The sequence below is a fragment of the Peromyscus leucopus genome, chromosome 6 (genome assembly GCF_004664715.2).
Source record: "Peromyscus leucopus breed LL Stock chromosome 6, UCI_PerLeu_2.1, whole genome shotgun sequence".
NCBI classification, from domain to species: Eukaryota; Metazoa; Chordata; class Mammalia; order Rodentia; family Cricetidae; genus Peromyscus; species Peromyscus leucopus.
In genome coordinates, this window is record NC_051068.1 from 123,606,438 (window position 1) to 123,626,196 (window position 19,759).

Here is a 19,759-nt window from a genome sequence, read left to right on the forward strand (position 1 = left end):
AGAAAGTTGAGAAAAAAGACAGTGACTATGACTAGTATAAGCTGTCAGTACTGATAGATAACCTCTGATAGTGCAGTGTTACTGAATGACAACAGATTTCTATTGAGTTTAGAAAAATGGGTGAGTAAGCCAAAGAAATTATAACTTGGGTTGCGTGTGGTGCTGCATGCCTTTGGTCCTAGCACTTGGGAGGCAGAGACAGGCAGATCTCTTTATTTGGAGCCCAGCCTCATCTGTATAAGGAGTTCCAGGCAAGCCAGGGTTACAAAATGACCTACAAAACCCGACAAAACCACAAAACAACACTCCCCTACCCAAACAAATGAAGTACCAGGCTACCAGTAGGATTCCATTTTGGCTAGTATACATTTGCAATGTTGGCTTTGCTTTGAAAGCTATTAGGAAAGGTGGGCTTTGCGGGGGTGGGGGGTGGGAAGAACTGGAGCGATGACTCGAGCTTCTTCTGAGGATTCCAGTACCAATATCAGGCAGTTCACAGCCACAGATAACTCCATGTGGCATCATAGACACACACAGAATTAAGAACTTGAAATAATAAAAACAAATAATAAAAACAAATATTTTTTGCTTCTATTTTTGATGTGTCAAAAGGAGAGGAAGAACTTTTGAGGAACCTGAGTATGCTTAGCAGAGAGAAGAGAAGGAAGATCTGCTAGGAGCTAATAAAGTCTTTGTGGAACAACTGTTTGCATGGAGCAAACAGACTAGATTCAGTATACTGCTAGCTGCTTTTCCTAAGCAATATGATTCTTTTTTTAAAATTTATTTATTGGTATTTTATATACATTGGTGTTTTGCCTGCATGTATGTCTGGGTGAGAGTGCGGAATCCCTTGGAACAGGAGTTATAGACAGTTATGAACTGCCATGTGGGTGCTGGGAATTGAACCTGGGTCCTGGACAAGCAGCCAGTGCTCCTAACCGCTGAGCCATCTCTCCAGCCGCTGCAATATGGTTCTTTTAAATTCCATTAAAATGAACAAAATCAAGGAATTAGAGTGAGGTCTTAGTGGTTAAGAGCACCTACTGATCTTGTAGAGGATCCAAATTCAGTTCCCAACGCTGATGTCAGGTGATTCACAACTGACTGCAACTCTAGCTTGAGGAGCCTTGTTGCCTCTGACCTCTTCAGGCATCTGGACTCATGTAAACATAGCCACACAGACAGGGTTTGTCTTTGAGATAGTCTCTCTAGCCCTGGCTATTCTGGAACTCACTATGTAGACCAGGCTAGCCTCAAACTCAAAAGAGATCTGCCTGTCTCTGCCTTAGTAGTGCTAGGATTTTAAAGGTATGCACCACTATGCCTGGCCTACCGTTAGATTTCTTTTCTTTTTTCTTTCCTTTCCTTTTTTCTTTTCTTTTCTTTTCTTTTCTTTTCTTTTCTTTATCTTTTCATTTCTTTTCCTTCCTCCCTCCCTCCCTCCCTCCCCCCCCCCCCCCCCCCCCCCCTCCCTCCCTCCTCCCTCCCTCCCCCCCCCCTCCTTCCTTCCTTCCTTCCTTCCTTCTCTGGTCTTCAACTACATCAAGACCTCAGAAAGATGTAATACTACTTAAGTAAACAGGAAGTGCATTGTAAGCAACTTCCAAAATCTAGAATGACACGACAGCTGGCTTGGGGCATCCATTTTCAGCCTGTAGGCCTAGAGTCTCTCAGTTACTTTTCTCTGTGTCCTGTAGAATGTCTGGCAGTTTCTTCTGTGAAGCATGAACCTGAAGGACCATTTTGCCTTGCAAAGTTCAGTGGTCACGTGTCCTTCCTATGGGTCCTGCATGTCCAGTCGATACAACATTTTGTCAAGCAGCCCAAATGGCTATTTTTGCCAAAAAGAAGATAAACTCCATATAGAGTGTCTTTGACACCCATCTTTCTCTCTGAAGTAAATCAGTGCTGCCAGGAACAGACATGCCTCATTGTCCAGGAAAGTCTTAAGTTTTTAAAACATTTTAAATGCCATATTCTGTAAGTCTTTGAAGAGTTTGACGATTACCTACCTAGTTGAATTATATCTATGTATACCTAATTGAATTATATCTATGTATATCTAGAAAACTCAATATGACTATAAGTTTGACTATCAAAGAAGATTAATTATTAATCTGTATTTCTTAATTATCCATTATAATTTAAATGAATTATATAAACATAATACCATAAATGAGAGTAGAAATATATATAACATAACAAAATTGACTTTGAATTTGTATCAATAAACTAGAATCTATACCAATGTAAAACATTTTAAACAAGTTGCTGTTTAAAAGAAGGTTCAGCAATCCTTTTATTCTATCATATCTATATCCTATATTCTCTCATATCATATCCCCCTTTTGTCTTTTAGAAAGAGATTGACTATGACCAATAACAGTTGTAACCAACAACCTAAACAAAGACATAATTCGTTTTTAGTAACATGGCGTAGTTGTCTAGGCTACTTCCTGCTGATAGGGGCCCTGGTAGTCTTATGAGAAAATTCGAGATAATGGTCAAGTCCTAGGAAGACCGGTTATAACCTTTATTGATAGGTACTATCTGTTAAGGTTCAGGAGGTCTGGCAGAGCCTCCTTTCCAAAACAACATATCCTTAGATCCAATTTTGAAGTCAGGATGCCTTTAAAATATACATATTGGTTTAACTGAGCAGCCTTTACAATCAAATGTCTCTCTGTAGTTAAAAATCCCAAAGACAACACAATCTAGATTCTCTGTGTCATATCTATCTTTAAGTGGCTTATTTTTTATATTACCTTTACTGTCTCTTTAAAGACTTAATTTTTAAAAACTCTTTATATAACTGTCTATATTCCTTTTCCTCTCTCTTCCAGATCTACGTACATTTTTACACACACCATAAACTCTTTAGAGGTTTATTTAATCTGAATCTGACTTACTGTAAATCTGTTGCTTTAAACTGCAATATTACTAGGACTGAAATGGCAGCTTTGGCTGCTGGCTCTGCCTACCTCAGCTTCCCAACACGGTGGAACTACGTTTACAGCCAGCTCTGGGAACCATGCTCACTGCTGACTCTGGGAAGCAGTGGGTCTATGCTTCCATCCAGCAGTGTACAGCCCAGAAACCTCTTTTTTTTTTTTTTTTTTTTTTTTTTTTTTTTTTTTTTTTAAGTAGCAAAACTATATCCACCATGCACCATGTTGTGTGGCTTGCAAAAACCTCTGTGTAACTCAGTGGTAATCCGCCATGCTGTAGCTCCAGCCCACATGATGTGAATCTGCCACAGCCAGGGGAAGAATGGGCAGCCAAATTCCGAAAACACAGCAATTTCCAGAATTTAAAATCCTGAGTCATGACAGGACACTGGCGGAATTCAAGTTTATCTGGTACACGGAACATTCACACTGAATGTGAGGTTGAGCTATAGGCCTTGTCTTGTGTACACCCTACTTCACAAATGAGTCTGTCAGATACGCTAAGCCTGTAGGCCGAAGATGATGCTCCAACACTGCGGAGAAACCTCGGGTGACTGCCCAGGCAGCTGGCTGTTTCTGACAACTCACATTTTTTTGGAAGTTGCTTGTTTGCACTTCCTGTTTTATTAGGTAATATTATTTTCTTCTTGAGTCTCTGAGGGAGCTGAAAATTAGATAGTTGGAATAACAATTTTCCTTGTTAAGAAGTTCAGAAAAGAAACTCACTAAGAAGGTGTAAAGTGTATAAGTTTGAAAGACATCGTAAGATAGTTTTCTGTTGGTAATATAAGGATAGAAAGTGGATTAGGTACATTTTGGACTCACCAAAATAGGATAGATAATGGAATATTTTCTCTGAATTTGTCAATGCAAATGGACTAGACATTGTTGATGTATTTATTGCTTGTATATATTGTATATAGTTATTGTACTTATTGTATATAGTTTTTCTTATAACTTTTTTAATTTTTATTAGACAAAAAGGGAAAAGTGGTGATACTTTATTTGTGCATTAATAAGTAAAGCTTGCCTGGAGATCAGGGGGCAAAGGCCAGCTATTTTTAGTAAACAAGAAGTCAGGCAGCACATGCCCTTAATCTGATCACTTAGCAGGCAGGGTCTCTGTGTGTTCAAGGCCACACTAGGGAACAGAGCCAAGTGTGGTGACACACGCCTTTAATCTCAGTACCAACCATAGAGACCTGGAGGTCTGTACAGACAAACAGTGACAGAGCTGTGTAGGAAGAGGAAATAAGGTAGCTGGGCTAAGACAGCCAGTGAGAGGGCAGAACAGCAAGGCAATAAAGGCGTGGGTAGACAGGAAGTAACTTGCATTTGGAAGCTGCAGAGTTGGTGGGTTAAGGTTGGCTGGTGGCTTTCCCTATTTCTCTGATCTAAGGCTTTCACCCCTGGATGGCTCCATTTAGAAATTCGACTGCAGGGGAGAGCCAGTTTTCAATGGATGTGACTCCTGCTAGATTGACCATGCTGCAGAGGTGGCTACTATACTCAGAATCTAGGGACAGCAGAAATTGAAGTTGGTGGGTCACTAAATTAAAAAGGAAAGACTCAAACTTGGGGGTAGGTATGGAGGTAGAGTTAAGGGGAGGAGTTCATACATTATATGAAATTCTCAAAAAATTAACACAATATTTATAAGATAATATAATTATACTTTAATTAAAAATCTTTAAATAATATAACATCTAAAAGATAACAACTGTGAAACTCCCCTTTCAACACTGTGCTGCTCCTTCAGGAGTTAAGTAATGTTGCATTCAACTTCTGTTGCATTCAAGTTCTAGTCTAAAATGGGAATAATGAAAGTCTTAAAAATGATGTTTTGTGTTTTGTTGTTTTGTTTTTGAGATAGGATCTCACTATGTCGCTCTAGCTGGTCTTGAACTTACAAAGATCTGCTAGCCTTTACCTCCCAAGTGCTGGGATTCATGTGCCACCACACTCAGCCAGCCATAGATTTTTGACAGCTTTAAAAAGAATAAATATAGTATCTAGTTGTCATACATAATTCATACTAGCAGTTGTTATTATTGCCTCCCCTTAGTAATTTCTGCTATAATGCTTTTGATACTTGGTATAATTTGTTTTATGTAATACTCAGGATAATTGTATATAATAGTTTTTTCCTTCCCTTAAACCAGCAGTTCTCAACCACAGGTTCCCTTAAACCACAGGTCAGAATGCCTTTTGGGGGTCGAATGACCCTTTCTCTGGGGTCGCATATCAGATATCCTGCATATCAGATATTTACATTACATTTCATAAGAGTAGCAAAATTACAGTTAAGAAGTAACAACAAAATATTTTTGTGACTGGGTTTTCCCATAACATGAGAACTGTATTAAAGGGTCACAGCATTAGGAAGGTTGAGAAACACTGCCTTAAACAAATGAGAAAATATGGGCTGGAGAGATGGCTTAGTAGTTGTGAACACCAGCTGCTCTTCGAGAAGACCTGGGTTTGGTTCCCAGCACCCGCATGTCAGCTCACAACCATCCATCACTTCAGTTCCATGGGATCTGATACCTTTTTCTGACCTCCAGGGGCATCAGGCATACAATCTGATTCACAGATATACATGTAGGCAAAACACCCATACACATAATAAGTAAAATATAATAATTAAAAAATGGTTAAATGGATGTCAGACATTAATTTTTCAAGGGCACATGAGTTACATTTTAGTTTGGATTAGAAACCAAAACCTATGGGTGCTTTTCAGAATTCTAAGATGCTTCTCAAATACATGCTGTAAGCACCTTTGGTTCTTGGTTAGAGTCTTAAAATGGAGTTTTGTATCTTTCCATTGTTTCCAGATTCTTTTTGATTCTTCCTAGTTATCTGTTTTGCTTAGTAGTATAGATTTCACCCATGGAAAGAAAAACTAGTCTGGTTTTATTCTGTGTTTATAAAGTGCTTATGTCAAGCCAAAGTGTGAAGCTGGGACAACTTTCTAGGCAGGGCCAAAAGGCCATCACAGCCAGAAATAAGAAAATACTTAGGATGAAATATTCCTGTATAAAGTTTAGTTTTCTTTTTTTAAAGATTTATTTATTTATTTTATGTGTATGGATGTTTTGCTTGCATGTCTGTCTGTGCACCTTGTACATGCCTAGAGGCCAGAAAAGGGCATCAGATTTCCTGGAACTAGAGTTATAGACAGTTGTTAGCTGCCATGCATGTTCTGGGAACTGAACCTGGATCATCAGGCAACAGCAGCCAGTGCTCTTAACCGCTGAGCCATCTCCAGCCCCTATATGAAGTTTTTAATACTAAATCTGAGGAAATAGAAGTAGACAGTTGGGACGGGTAGTAATATTGGTTATCAGTTGGATTGCATCTGGAATCAAGTAAAAGGCAGGCCACTGAGCACTCCAATAAGGGACCTTGTTGATCAAATTATGTGAAGTGGGAGGGTCCACCCTAAATGTGGGTGGCATTTTCAGGTGGTAGCCTAGATAAAAGATGGAAGAAGTTCATCAACTTTGCTGCTGCTACTGCTGCCTTCGTTCACTGACATTAGGAGTCGTCCAGGTCAGCACATACCAAACTGATCCAGCATTGGTTCAAGATTAGGAACGGACTACCTCTCAGGCTGACAGCTGAACTTGGCTATGTTGTCATCTGTGTGGTCCTAGTTAAACCACGGGCCAGCCCAGTTAAAACAGTTCCTCACTGGGAATCTACAAGGAGATCCTAGATTGGGCCAAGATGACAATGAAAACCAACCCGACACAAATGTATTCAAAGACATTTGGGGGAGCTACCCAGCAGTTGGTTCTTTTCCTTGTCCCCATCCACCCCTCCACCCCTGCATCTCTCCCCCAGAAGCTGGCTAAAGGAAGTCTTATCTCAAACATGATAACCTCGACCTTCAAAAAATTGGGAAGATGATTGAGAAGACAACAAAAATGAGACAAAATTGTAACAATGAGATAGTTCTGGTATTATTTCTAATTTAAAGTGCAGCAAATTTTTATTAAATCTAAAAAATTTTAAGGAAACAAAAATGATTCGTATTATTTGACTTCAGTAAGAAATAAGAGCATACAAACAAAAAACACTTTTGTGGACTAGGGTGTGGCCCAGTGCTTAGGACCTTACCCAGCATACAGAAAGCCCTGAGTTCAATCCTCAGCAGCTGTAAAAAAAAAAAGTTTGTCTATGGTCAAAATTTCTGCATTAAGTACATAAAACAAAAAGCCAAGCTGTGTACTACTGTTCCCCTTTCCACAGCTCCCAGAATTCAGTAACAAGTAGCATTCTCTAGCTTGTCTATTACGGTGACAAGCCCTCCTGGGCTCACATTTCTGCTTTAACACCGGCCAGCACCGAGATCACAGACAAACTGCTTCAGCTTTGTCACCACTAAAACAAAAGTACTCCGAGAAGACAGAGAGGGCACTGTAGTCATGAGGCGATGTATATTAAGTGCCGCTTACAAGTGTTCCTTTTTTTAAAACTAAATTGTGCACACAACTCGTGTACATGTACATGTGAGTACGTACCACGTGGTCTTTCTTTCCACCGTTTGTGTCCCAAGGATCCAACGCAGGCTATCAGGTTTGGTGTCGAGCACCTTTACTCGCTGAACCACCTCACTAGTCTTTACCGATTTTGAGTTAGGCTCTCAAACCACAGATTAGACTGGAGTTAGAATCTTAGCAATTATCCTGCCTCAGCCCCTGGAGTGCTAGGATGACAGACATGTAACCCCATGCCTATCTAACATGGTAAGCTGTCAAGAGTTCATTTGTTGATTGGTACAGGGCTATTTGAGTAATGAGACCCTGTGTCTTCTTTCATAGAGCTTTCTAGAAGGAATCTGAGGAGGAGGTACCATAGCATGACCTTAGAGAAAACAGCACCATGGTAAGGGAGGAAACCTTACACTTAGGAAAACTTGCTAGAGAAAGTAATATGGGTATTGGTGAAATTATTAAGGCCACTCCACGTAGTTAAAAGGAGATTTATTTAATGGCGTAACTTACAAATGAAGGGATAGGTAGGTTGAGGGTTCTGGGGAAGACGCAGCAGTAGTCCAGTGATGTTCTCTGGAGAACTCTCCTCCGTCCACCTCTAGCGTCCCGGCTCCCAGCAGCAAGAGAGCGCAGCAGGTCCCAATCTCAGGTCTTCAGGCCCTCCCTTGGCCCCGCCTTGTGGGCGTGATAGTTACCAAAACCTCAATGGGGGTGGGAACTTCCAGACCAAAGCTGGAATGGCTACCCACTACATATGGGTGTCCTTAAAAGTTAGGACATCATCTGGGGAGGGGGACCTACAGGAAAGGTCCTACAGGGGCTGTAGGGTGGAGTGTTTACCTGGTGTTTGAGAGACTGAGTGAACTCTGAAGTCTCCAGCCCCACATTAAACCCATCTCTGTGTTTTGGGTTACTGGCTCTCTGATCTTGAACCTTGGTTAATCTCTCCTTGTGACTCAGTAGTAAACTAAGAATTCTAATAGTAATTGTGATGGGTACTAAATGAGATATAGGAAAAAAAAGTTATAGAAAAATTTTGGGGCGGTGGGGTGGATGCCACAGTTTGTGTATGGGGTCAGAGAATTTCCCTCCTGCCAGTATGTGGGATGCAGGCAAGCACCTTTCTCTGCCGAGCCAACCCACTGACTCTGACCCTTAAACTTTATGTTTAATACATGTCAGGAAACAATATTTGTTGGTACAAATTAGAAAAAAGTAGGATGAGATTTGCTTAAATACATAGGTTGTATGTAGGATGTTAAGGCATTTTATATAGGAAAAATTACAGAAATAAACTCTCCAGAGTAAATTGGAGTGCGAAATATTAACAGCCTGGAAAACAGAATAGTTGGCTTGAGATTGGAGACGTTTGCTGGTAAATTGGCAGTGGTAGACTGGAAAGGTTAAGTAGAGCCCTTAAAAAGGGCTTTGTCAAGCCAGGCATGGTGGCACATGGCTTTCGAAAGGTGGATTTGTTATTTCCAGGCCAGCCAGAACTACATAGTGAGATTCTGTCTCAGTCACCCAAGAGATTAAGGTGCTGACGTGATTAGTTACACAGATTCTTACCATTGTGGGATGAAGAGATTGGAAACTGTTGGGCCAGTCCAGTCTCACATTATATTGGTAAGAACAGCCACAATCTATGTAGGAATAAGTTAAAGGAATGTGAAATACTCTTTACATTCCCACTAACATAGTATAATTATGTTTAAATGTAAAATATCTCCCAAGAAATGAAAGAAGACACTGAGAAGTACAACAAAAGATGGCCGCAAAGGCCTGAAGGAGAGTTTGAAAGGAAGCATATTTAATTACCTTCTTCAGAAGCTGGCCATGGTGAAACATGCCTGTAACCCTGCCATTCCAAAGACAAGGGAAGAAGAGTAAGTTTGAGGCCAGCCTGGGTTACCTAGGGAGACCCTGTCTCAAACCAGAACAGTAGTTCTCTTCACTTTGTGACAGGTATCATAATGAAATGCATATTACTTAACAGGAGTGAAGTTAGCTTGAGTAATTAGGTCTGTATACCATGTTAAGTAGGTTGAGTGACAGGAAAAAGGAATGAAAAGGGTTACTTCGAACTGGCAAGATAGCTTAGGAGAAGGTACCTGCTTTCAATCTTGACAATCCCTGGAGCCCATGTGCTGGAAGAAGATGTGGCCTGCTAGTACCCACACATGTACACAGCCAGTCTTCTAATAGTTACTGTGACATGGTTACTTCCTGGGGCTTTAGTTTGGAATAGAAGGTGTTTTGCAATGCCAAACGTTCACATACTTAAGAAGGTAGGACCAGGAAGGTACTAGAACTGAAAGGAAGGTGGTACTCGGGGTTTGATACTAGCAGGCAGTTTGCTCTATGGATCTGAAGCTCAGGAAGGAAGTGTAAAGCTGTCATTTAGACTTTAGCAAATGAAATCACGGTAGAGTTGTGAGAATAGGCCCTGGAAGAGCACTGCCTAGGTAGGAGAGTTAGTTTACAGCCTCGGCTTTGCTCTCTAGCGCTTTAGTGAGCCCTGTTAGGCTTGCCTTTGCAATCTAAATTGAAGTGGGTCATTTCTTACCTCGCCCACTGAAAACTTGGCCATTGCTTTTCCTTTGGCAGTAATGACCCTCTAAGCCATCTTTTCTTTTCTTCTATTCTTTTGATGTGCAGTTTGTTTTCCAGTTCACGGTCTGAATTGTGACTTTAAAATATTGAATTGTGTTACTATTCCCTTGATCAGAAGTCTCCCGGTGGTTTCTGTCTTACTTAGGAAATCCCGAGTCCTTACTGTGGCCCAGCAAACTCTGCATGATTGCAGTTGAAGTGTGTCATTAGAGGGAACCTCCTTGGCACACTATTATTCTTCAGTCATTATTATTGTTGTTGTTATTTGTAGAGAGAACATCTCAAACCAAAACAACACATTTTTATTCAGTTTATGATATCAGAGCATACACAGTATCTATTAGAAGTATCTGGTAATGTGTATCGTTTGCTTATTTGCAGTATAAGCTTTGTGAAAGCATGAGATTTTTTGCCTTTGCAATTTCAAAGCCCAAAACCACTGTCAAGAACATAGTTGGTTCTAGTTAATTTGTTTTGTTGAATGGATGTGAGAGAGTGACAAAATTGAATCATGACATTTTTCTACCTAAAACTTGTTATTCTTCGACCATGTATTGTGTTATATATTGTATTATTCCTTTCCTGTTAGGCATGAGTCCAAATTCATACAGCAGCCAGTATAATCTTTGAAAAGTATTTATTAGATTCTGTTCTTTATAATTCTGTAATAGAATAAATAGGCCTCTAAATTAACATTTGAGAAGTAAAGAAACGTGTCAGCTATAGAATAGATTTCTACGATAGCCTACAAAGCCCTTCCTAGTTTGGTTCCTGGCTTACTGAAAATTTATTTCATGATACTTTACTCTTTTCCCACTAGGTTTCAGTCTTATTTGGCATAATTTTTAAATGCCTTATCTCATTTCAGGGCTTCTGTTTATATTGTTCCACTACTCCAAACAACTTCTAAGATCTCATTATATAACCTAGACTGGCCTTGAACTCTTAATTTTTGTGCCTCAGACTCCTGAGTGCTGGGACTATGGGCATGTGCCACTATATTTGGCTTTGTGTGCTTTTCTTTATATATACCTGTACTTCATATAAAAATTGAAATTATAAAATTACAAAAATATATTACACTTCGATTAAATTTCACATTTGTGGAACTGCAAATCTCTCTCTCTCTCTCTCTCTCTCTCTCTCTCTCTCTCTCTGTGTGTGTGTGTGTGTGTGTGTGTGTGTGTGTGTGTATTTCATTAGATGACTCTGATACATAGCTGTGCTTGAAGACCTGGTTTATGTTGTGTAATCCAGATTTAGTTAGTGTGATGGTTAATTTTAATTTTCAACCTGGCACAATCTAGAGTCACCTAGAAGAGCGTGTCTATAAGGGATAGTCTTGATCAGATTTTCTTCACTGTGTTAATTGAGGTAGGAAATTCAACTCACAGTGAGTGACCTCTATTCCTTAGGTAAGGGATCCTGAACTGTATGACTAGAGAAATTGAGTTGACATAAGCAAGCATCCATGTGTTCATTCTCTCTGCTCCTGACTGGATCTGACTAGCTATTTTTGTTCCTGCTACCCTGCCTTCCCTCACTGTGATGGACTGTAACCTGGAATTATGAGCTAAAACAAACCCGTTCTCCCTGAGTTCATCTCCCCTGAATTTGTTTTGCCAGGATATTTTATGACAGCCAAAGAAGCAAACTGGCAGTTAACAACTGGGGAGATGTAGACTGGAAGTAAGGACAGATGGAAAGGCCAGGTACAATTTGTATCCCTATTAAAACACTCTACGTCTTGAGTATTTGTGATATAGAATCGTACGTAAAACTCAAAACTGACAAAAACAATTTGATGTTGAATGTCTAATTGGTGGTTACTTTAGGGAGTAGAAATAGAAGGGAACAAGATGGATTCAAGAGGGACCATTAGTATTCATGATGTGATTGGCTCACTTCCTTACTATATTACAAGTGTGTACTACAAATTGAGAATATTGTCATCCCCCACTACCTGCCCAGCTCTTGGGTATTTTATTTTCCTCTTAGCAGTCAAAGTGAGTCGATGGTTGATGTGTGCCATTTTCTGCCACAAGCAGAAGGATGGAAGATGAGTACTGCTATTGTGGTCCAGATGTAAAGGTCGTAAGTTGGGTCTGTGACTTTTTTGTTTGTTTGTTTGTTTTTGTTTTTTTCGAGACAGGGTTTCTCTGTGTAGCTTTGCACTTTTCCGGGAACTCGCTTTGGAGACCAGGCTGGCCTCGAACTCACAGAGATCCGCCTGCCTCTGCCTCCCAAGTGCTGGGATTAAAGGCGTGCGCCACCACCGCCCGTCGGTCTGTGACTTTTTTGTCCAACTCTTCATGTAAAAGTATGGAGTAGAACCCAGGAGTCTGGACTTAATGCATTAGTCTCACATGCTCTCCCTGTCTAGCTTTTGATGTAGCTCAGAAAAGTGTTCAGTATGCTTACTTTGCCCCAAGAAGCACGTTTAATAAGTGAGGGCCTACCACATGGAAGTTTCTGCGTAGTACCGGGTTCAGCTCAAGGTGGAAGGAATACATTGGTAGGTTTTCTAGTCTTGTTCGCATTTGGGGACTCCAGCTCCTATGATCTCCCCAGGTTTTAGAGCTTGGTTTTAGCTCTAGAAAGCCATTGTATTTGTCACTGATTAACTGATTAGCCCCTTCAAGCAGTGCTCCAGGATAGTTGTAGACATGATTATTTTTGTTCGCTCATCACTGTCCTGTAGTGTCTTACTTGTAAATGTAATTTGCATGCATTTTTGATCAAATTTTTAGTTGTTTCAGGTAGGAGCCAAATTTTACTCCATTCGCTCTGTGACCAGAGATGAGTGGGAGTCCTTGATAGAGATGGGGCTACAGAGATGGCTCGGAAGTTCAATCTGCCTGTAACTCCAGCTTCAGCGGGATCTTACACTTCACAGTCACACGTACATACACATGTACATAATTAAATAAAAAGTTTGGCCCAGTGCTGGTGACACACGCCTTTACTCCCAGCACTTACTTGGGAGGCAAAGGCAGGCAGCTCTCTCTGAGTTTGAGTCCAGCCTGGCCTACATAACTAGTTCTAGGACAGCCAGGGGTGTTACACAGAGAAACCCTGCCTTGGAGGGGGAAAGTTTGAAAAAAAGTTTAGGAGAGTGAAGTAGTCAAATGTATATTTCATACTATTTTTTTCTTTCCTTCCTTTCTTTTTTGATAAATTGCTTTCAAAGGGACAAGATTTAAAGGAGTTGTCTTTAATTTCAGTTTTTGTTGCTGTGATAAAATCCTCTGACTAGAACAACTTCAAGGAGAAAGGGTTTATTCAAGCTCACAATTCCAGGTTAAAATCCATCAGGGTAGGGGGAAGTTAAAGCATCAGGTCATGTCCCCAGTCACACAAAGAGCAATGAACACATGTATGCCATTTCTTGGCATGTTTTTCTCTGCTTTATAGGGTCTCCAGCCCAGGGGGTGGTCCAATCTATAGTAGGCAAGTCTTCCCGCTTCAGTTAGCACAAGATAATCCTCCACAGGCAGCTCAGTCCTGTTTCCCAGGTGAGTCTAGAATTTATCAAATTCATAGAGAACACTAACTATCATACTTAGTAATCCACATGATTGATGATGAAGGCTTACATAGGAAAATGATCATGAGTAACTGTGTTACAGAAGTGAGAAACAGTTTGAGAACTATATAGGAGAAAGAATGTAGTGCAGAATTTTTAAAAGGATGAATTATGTGTCTGAATCAATCCCCTGTGTATTTGATAAAATGAAGATTTTTGTTGCCCCTTTCAGTGTGAATTTCTATGGATGTGGCTTAGAAGTAGTCTTTATAACACATACTCGGTTGATGCTTACGGCCACCATAAAGTTTTAGAAGCTGATGTAAAGTATGGCCATCATTCTAGTAGCAGCCCTGCATTGAGATGTGCTGAAGTAGAATGAAGCTTTATATAACTAATGTCTAGACCTGCTGAATCTGTGTTTCTTAATGGACTGGGTCTGGAATAGAAGCAGATTCACGAAAGTACTCCACAGATGTGGTCTCTTCGGAACTTCACAATAGTTCCCCAAGGTGGAAGCAGGTGGTATGTCCACATTTTACAGATGAAATGACTGTAGGCAATGACAGAAAATCAAACATCTATCTGCTCTGGGTCTGATATTCCTCTCTCTGCTGAGCCATACTTCTGGACCTGTAGAAGGCATCCAGTTTAATCTGTGGCTTTGAACATTCTGGGGACCAGGGGAGTAGGGTTTTTTTTTTTTTTTTTTTTTTTTTTTTGGTCAGACTTTATTTATACCAAATAGTAATTTTCTTATTTTTTTTTTAATGGAAAGTAATTATGAAAGAATGCCTAGGAAAAGTGTTTCTATCTTTGACCATTATTTTAATGGTTTTTACAATTTTAAAAATCATACTATACAACACATACTTAGTATTTTTACTTAGAATAAGTAGGGAATCGGGTATTAAAAATGAGTCTATAGTATAACCTTTTATTTGATCCCCCCCAAGCCTTTAACAACACAAAATATTGCAGTATCTTGCAACTCAAGTTAGTTTAGCCTGAATTTCGCAGTTTATTTTTAATACTGTTTGTGCTTATCCCTTTGCTTTTGACCAGTGCTGATATTTTGTAGGGAAGTTGCTGTAGTCTTTTTGAAGGACTCTCGTATGTCATGAATCTAAGGTCCTATAATCCAATGAGCACAGTAGTTCTAGTGTTCAGTGGCAAGTAGTAGAGAAGAGAATTCTTTGCAGTGAAGATTGATTTTTAGATTTGCTGTTGAATGCTTGAATAGCCCATGAATTTATTAGTACAGGAAAACAACCGAGGCTTTGTAGCAAGGATCGAATAAAATAAGGCTTTAAGAACAAGGCTTACATAGCTTGTTTCTGTTTTGTGCATTTAAAAGACAAATAGCTATTTTTTTAAGTGCCTAGACCTTTTTACTAAAATAAAAGAATCCAAATGAAAAATGTCGTTGTAATTCAAAGCATTTTCTCTGCTTCAGAAAATAATACAGCATTTTTAATTTTTATTTTTTTGGTGGAAAGCCTGACTTTGAAATCTATGTGAATAAAGGGAAGGGCATAATGAAGGTGGTGTGAGTATTTGGTTAGTTGAATTACTTTGAGTTTTAGAAAATAATTAGGCTTACTTGCCTTGATGTTAATTTTTGTCTGTTGTTAAAGACAAGGTCTCATTTAGCTCAGGCCATCCATCTATCTATCTGCAGATACAGCTGAGGATGACCTTAAACTTGTTACCCTCCTGCCTTTACCTCCTAAGTGCTGAGACCACAGATGTGTGCCACCATACCTGGTTTGACAATTCTTTTATCCACAAAACAGGTATATAGTTACCTATGCTTTTTTTCTATATGGCTTCTGACTTTTCTATACTGTGGGAATTTGGAGTGGCATTATAGGCATTTTTCTTTGGTATGTATGAAATAAGCATAAATCACACATATACACACTGGTACAGGGATTGAAGTGACTTAAGACTTTGCTTTGAAGTGCAGTGTTTACCAGGGCTCAGGCAGTCCTCCTGCTCTGCCTCCTAAGCAACAGGACTGTGAGTACTCACTGTTGAGCCTGGTAAAACTTAACTTTATATTCTTCCTGCCATCCTTCTGATCACTGGGATACATCTTAGGTATGTGATCAGCAGCAACTGTTTTAAGTGAATTCACTCATTCATTCATTCATTCATTCAGTTTTTAGGACAAGGTTTCTCTGTAGCCCTGGCTGTCCTGGAACTCATCTGTAGACCAGGCTGGCCTTAAACTGAGAGATCTTCCTGCCTCTGCCTCCCAAGACCATGGTTAAAGGCATGCGCCACCACTGTCCAGCATTAAGAACTTTATTTTTAGGAAAAATAGCTGCATTTCAGGGATGTTTTTAGTGACTTCAGAGACCCACACATGCTAAGTCCGTATCTTGTCATGCTAAGTCCGTATCTTGTCATTGAACTATGTCCTTGTCCCCTTAAATTAGTGATTTTGAGACAGGACTCCTATGTCCAGAGTGGCAGGGTCTCTGCATCCTTTTGCTTAATTAGACTCCTGAGTGTTGGGGTTACTGTCAGGAGCTACCACACTAGCTCCACCTTTGTTTAAATCATTAGTTCCCTGTTTATTCTGATACATTAGTCCTGTAGAGGGTGTAGTCTGTGGTAAGACTACTGAAGAACTATGTGCACATGTGCATGTGTGCTTTTGTGTGTACATGTGTGTGATGCCTGAAATCAGACCTAGGACCTCATACATGGTAGACAAGTGCTATACTGTTGTCCTGAACAACACTCCAACTGGACAGGGCCTGTACAGCCCCTATCAAGGATTTTCAAGTTATAGTTAAGAGGAACTCCTCCCCCTTCCTTTATTTCTTTGTGGGCCAGCATTAGATGTCCTCTTCACTGGCTTTCAACCTTATTGAGATAGAGTCACTCACTGAACCTGGAGCCTTTACAGTTTGTTATGCTGCAGGCCATCAAGACCATCAATCTCCCTGTCTCTTGCCTCCCCAGCTTTAGATTACAGGCATATATATATATTGTGGAAATTATTAAGGCAACTCCACATAGTTAAAAGGAAGATTTATTTAGTGGGTAACTTACAAATGAAGGGATAGGTAGGTCTGGGGTCTGGGGAAGGTGTATCGCAATCCAGCGGTGTTCTCTGGAGCTCTGCTCGGTCAGCCTCCACCATCTAGGGTCCAGGAGCAGAGAGCACATTGCCCATCCAGATCTCGGGTCTCCAGGCACCTCCCTTGGCCCCGCCTTGTAGGCGTGACAGTTGCCGAAGCCTCAATGGGGGTTGGAATTTCCAGATCAAAGCTGGAATGGCTACCCACTACACATATACCCCTGGGGAATTTCACCTAAGGTCCTTTGTCTGTGTGGCAAGCTGTTATTAATGATGCCATCTTCCTGGCCCCATCACTTCATTCTTTTTTTCACATTTAGTGTGTGTGTGTGTGTGTGTGTGTGTGTGTGTGTGTGTGTGTGTGTGTTCGTGTGTGTTCATACTTTGACCTGTTCAGCCATCTTTCTGGCCCCTGTCAGGTTCTAAGTATCATATTGATTTCTTAATAGTATCATAAAACACCAAAAGGTGCTTTCTTGTTAATAACTGATTGATTGTGAACTTCAAAAATGAGGTATGTCTTCAATATAAGGCCCTCTGCTTTACAAAAATTTAAATTGGGAATACTTGACAGAAATGTAAGAATGTTAACAAATCATCTCTCTCTGATAATATATATCATGGTAAATAGAAGGAATTAGTTGAGGAACTTAGAATGATGTCTGTTATATGTATCTTGAAGTATTTTTGTTATTCATAAATCTGTAAACAGTAATATAGTCATAGTGACCATATTGTGATTTCCCTTTACAGATAACAAGTTGTTCTAGTGCAGCCGTATAAATAATTCCTGAAGTCTCAGTGTAACATGGACATTAACAGTGATGACACATAAATACAGATGCTTGGGAATTAAGTACTAGGCGAAACACTTCAAAAGGTAAGAAAAGAATATGATATTCTCTAAGGCCAAGTGAGATAGTTAGAAGTCATCATTGGCTGGTGTTTCCAGTGTGTCAGGCTTTAAATGTCCACAGGAGCCTGTCTAAAACTAGAACTCAGCTATAATTTATGAGTTCTTTTGTGAAGATAACAATAGCAGATATTCTTATTTGGCAAGTACAGTGAGTGATACTCTGAACTGAGCCCTCCTGAGAAATGACTAGCAGTGTCACTGGGATTTTAGAGTGCTTCAGCCCTTCAGTGTGCATGGAGCCTCAGGTGCTGATGGTGGTCATCACTTTATGGATTGTGTCCTGCTCTGTGTTGTGATGGACTTCTGGGGAGGGCAAGGAAGTTATGAGTCGGAGTCTTCGGTATGAGGCTAAATTTTCAAGTCAGCTTACTTTTTGTAGAGTCATATTTTCCCTGTGTACCCCTTTATGCTAATTTAGAGTTTTAAACAAACAAAGGGGAAGGTAGCAGGTTTTCACTTCATATCCTGTAGAATTTACAAGGAGAGGTTGCATTGATAGTTGGTGGGTCATACCTCTTATCCTCTCTGAGAAGCAATCTCTTCCTACTTAATAATTTATTAATATAAGTAGGAAGAGTAATAAGGGATTTCAAGGGTAAAAAATGTAGAGTACAGTTCTTTTCTTTATTTTAATTTTATTTATTTTATGTTTATGGGTGTTTTGTCTGCACAGCAGAAGAGGGTATGAATCTTATGGGACTATAGTTAGTTATAGATGGTTGTGAGCCACCATTGTGGGTCCTGGGAATTGAACTCAGGATTTCTGGAAAAACAGCCAATGCTCCCAACTGGTAATCCATCTCTCCAGCCCTAGAGTCAATTCTATAGGATATTAGAATGAGAGTGCACGCTTAAAGACAAAAAAATAAATGAATAAAATCTTACAGAAGTGCTGGATGTGGAAGTGCATGCCTTTAATCCATGCATTCAGGAAGCAAAATCTACATCTGAGTTCCAGACAACCAGGGCAATGTAGAAAGACCCTGTCTGAAAACCAGCGAAAGAAACATCAGGTGTGATTATTTGTGCACCCCAGCCCTTGGGAGTTCAAGTTCAGCAACATAGGGAGGTTTGAGGTCAGGCTGGGCTACTGGAAACCCTATCTCAAAAAACAAAGTAACAGTCTAGGTGTGCTGGCTCACATGTTGAATCCCAGCACTTAGGAGTCAAAGGCAGATGGATTTCTGTGAGTTAGGTTAGCCCAGGTTATATAGAGAGACCCTGTCTCAGCAAAACAAAAACAAAGACTCATAAACCAGCAAAATACTATAGCATTTACAGTAATGAAAAGCTTATTATGTACATTAAAGTAAATATAGCTGGCATTGGATCATTATACTTACTTAGATTCTGTTGGCTATGCTTAAATAGATCTTTAACATCACCTTTAACATTAATCTATTCATTTTACTAGATAGAACCCTGGTTTAAAAGATTTGATAATTGCATCAGCCCTTAATTATAATACTTCACTTAAAATAGTACCTATTTAAAAATATCTAGTTTAATGCTTAAAATAAAATGGCAAGGTTAGTCATAAACATCTGCTTGTCTCTTTTCTAGTACTGTTATATGTGGATGGGTACTCCTAAATAATCCAATTAGTTACAGCATATATTCTCTGAAAAGATGTCATTAACATACTCGTAAAACTGCAGTTAATTATAATATGCCAAGAATTGGAACGTTATTAGGTTAATTAAAATATCAGACTGAGTATTTAACTCAGAAAACTTTTTCTTTCTTTCTTTTTTTTTTTAACTTTTTATTGATTCTTTGTGGATTTCTTATTATGCATCCCAATCCCATTCATCTGACTCTAGGTTTTTTTCTTGTTGAGAATCTGTATGGCCGGCCATGGTGATGCACATCTTTAATCCCCACACTTGGAAGACTAAGGCAGGAGGGTCTCTGAGGGTCCCTGATCTACACAGTTAGTTCCAGTTAGGGCTGTGTTGGGAGATCTTGTCTCAAAAACAAAAACAGAAAACCAACACCACCACCAAAAAACAAAAGGAAGAGGAAAATGCATTGGCAAAAAAGTAATGGACTTAGTATCACGGGTGCTATGGTGCAGAGGATTCATGCTGTGTGCATAACTTGTGGTTTGTGTTGTTTAGTCCCTAGGTTTATATTCAGTCCTAAGTCTAGGAAATC

The 19,759-nt window shown here is 39.8% G+C and overlaps 1 protein-coding gene across 6 annotated transcripts in view; it reads left to right on the forward strand.

Moving 5' to 3' along the window:
- The window catches only part of Zzz3 (zinc finger ZZ-type containing 3), a 71,154-nt gene that overhangs the window by 10,179 nt on the left and 41,216 nt on the right, over nucleotides 1-19,759 (forward strand). For all 6 annotated transcript variants that reach the window (XM_028879161.2, XM_037207237.1, XM_037207238.1 and 3 more), the window contains one exon: nucleotides 17,440-17,566. The gene's annotated coding sequence lies outside the window, so the exon portion shown is untranslated. The remainder of the gene's footprint in view (nucleotides 1-17,439; nucleotides 17,567-19,759) is intronic.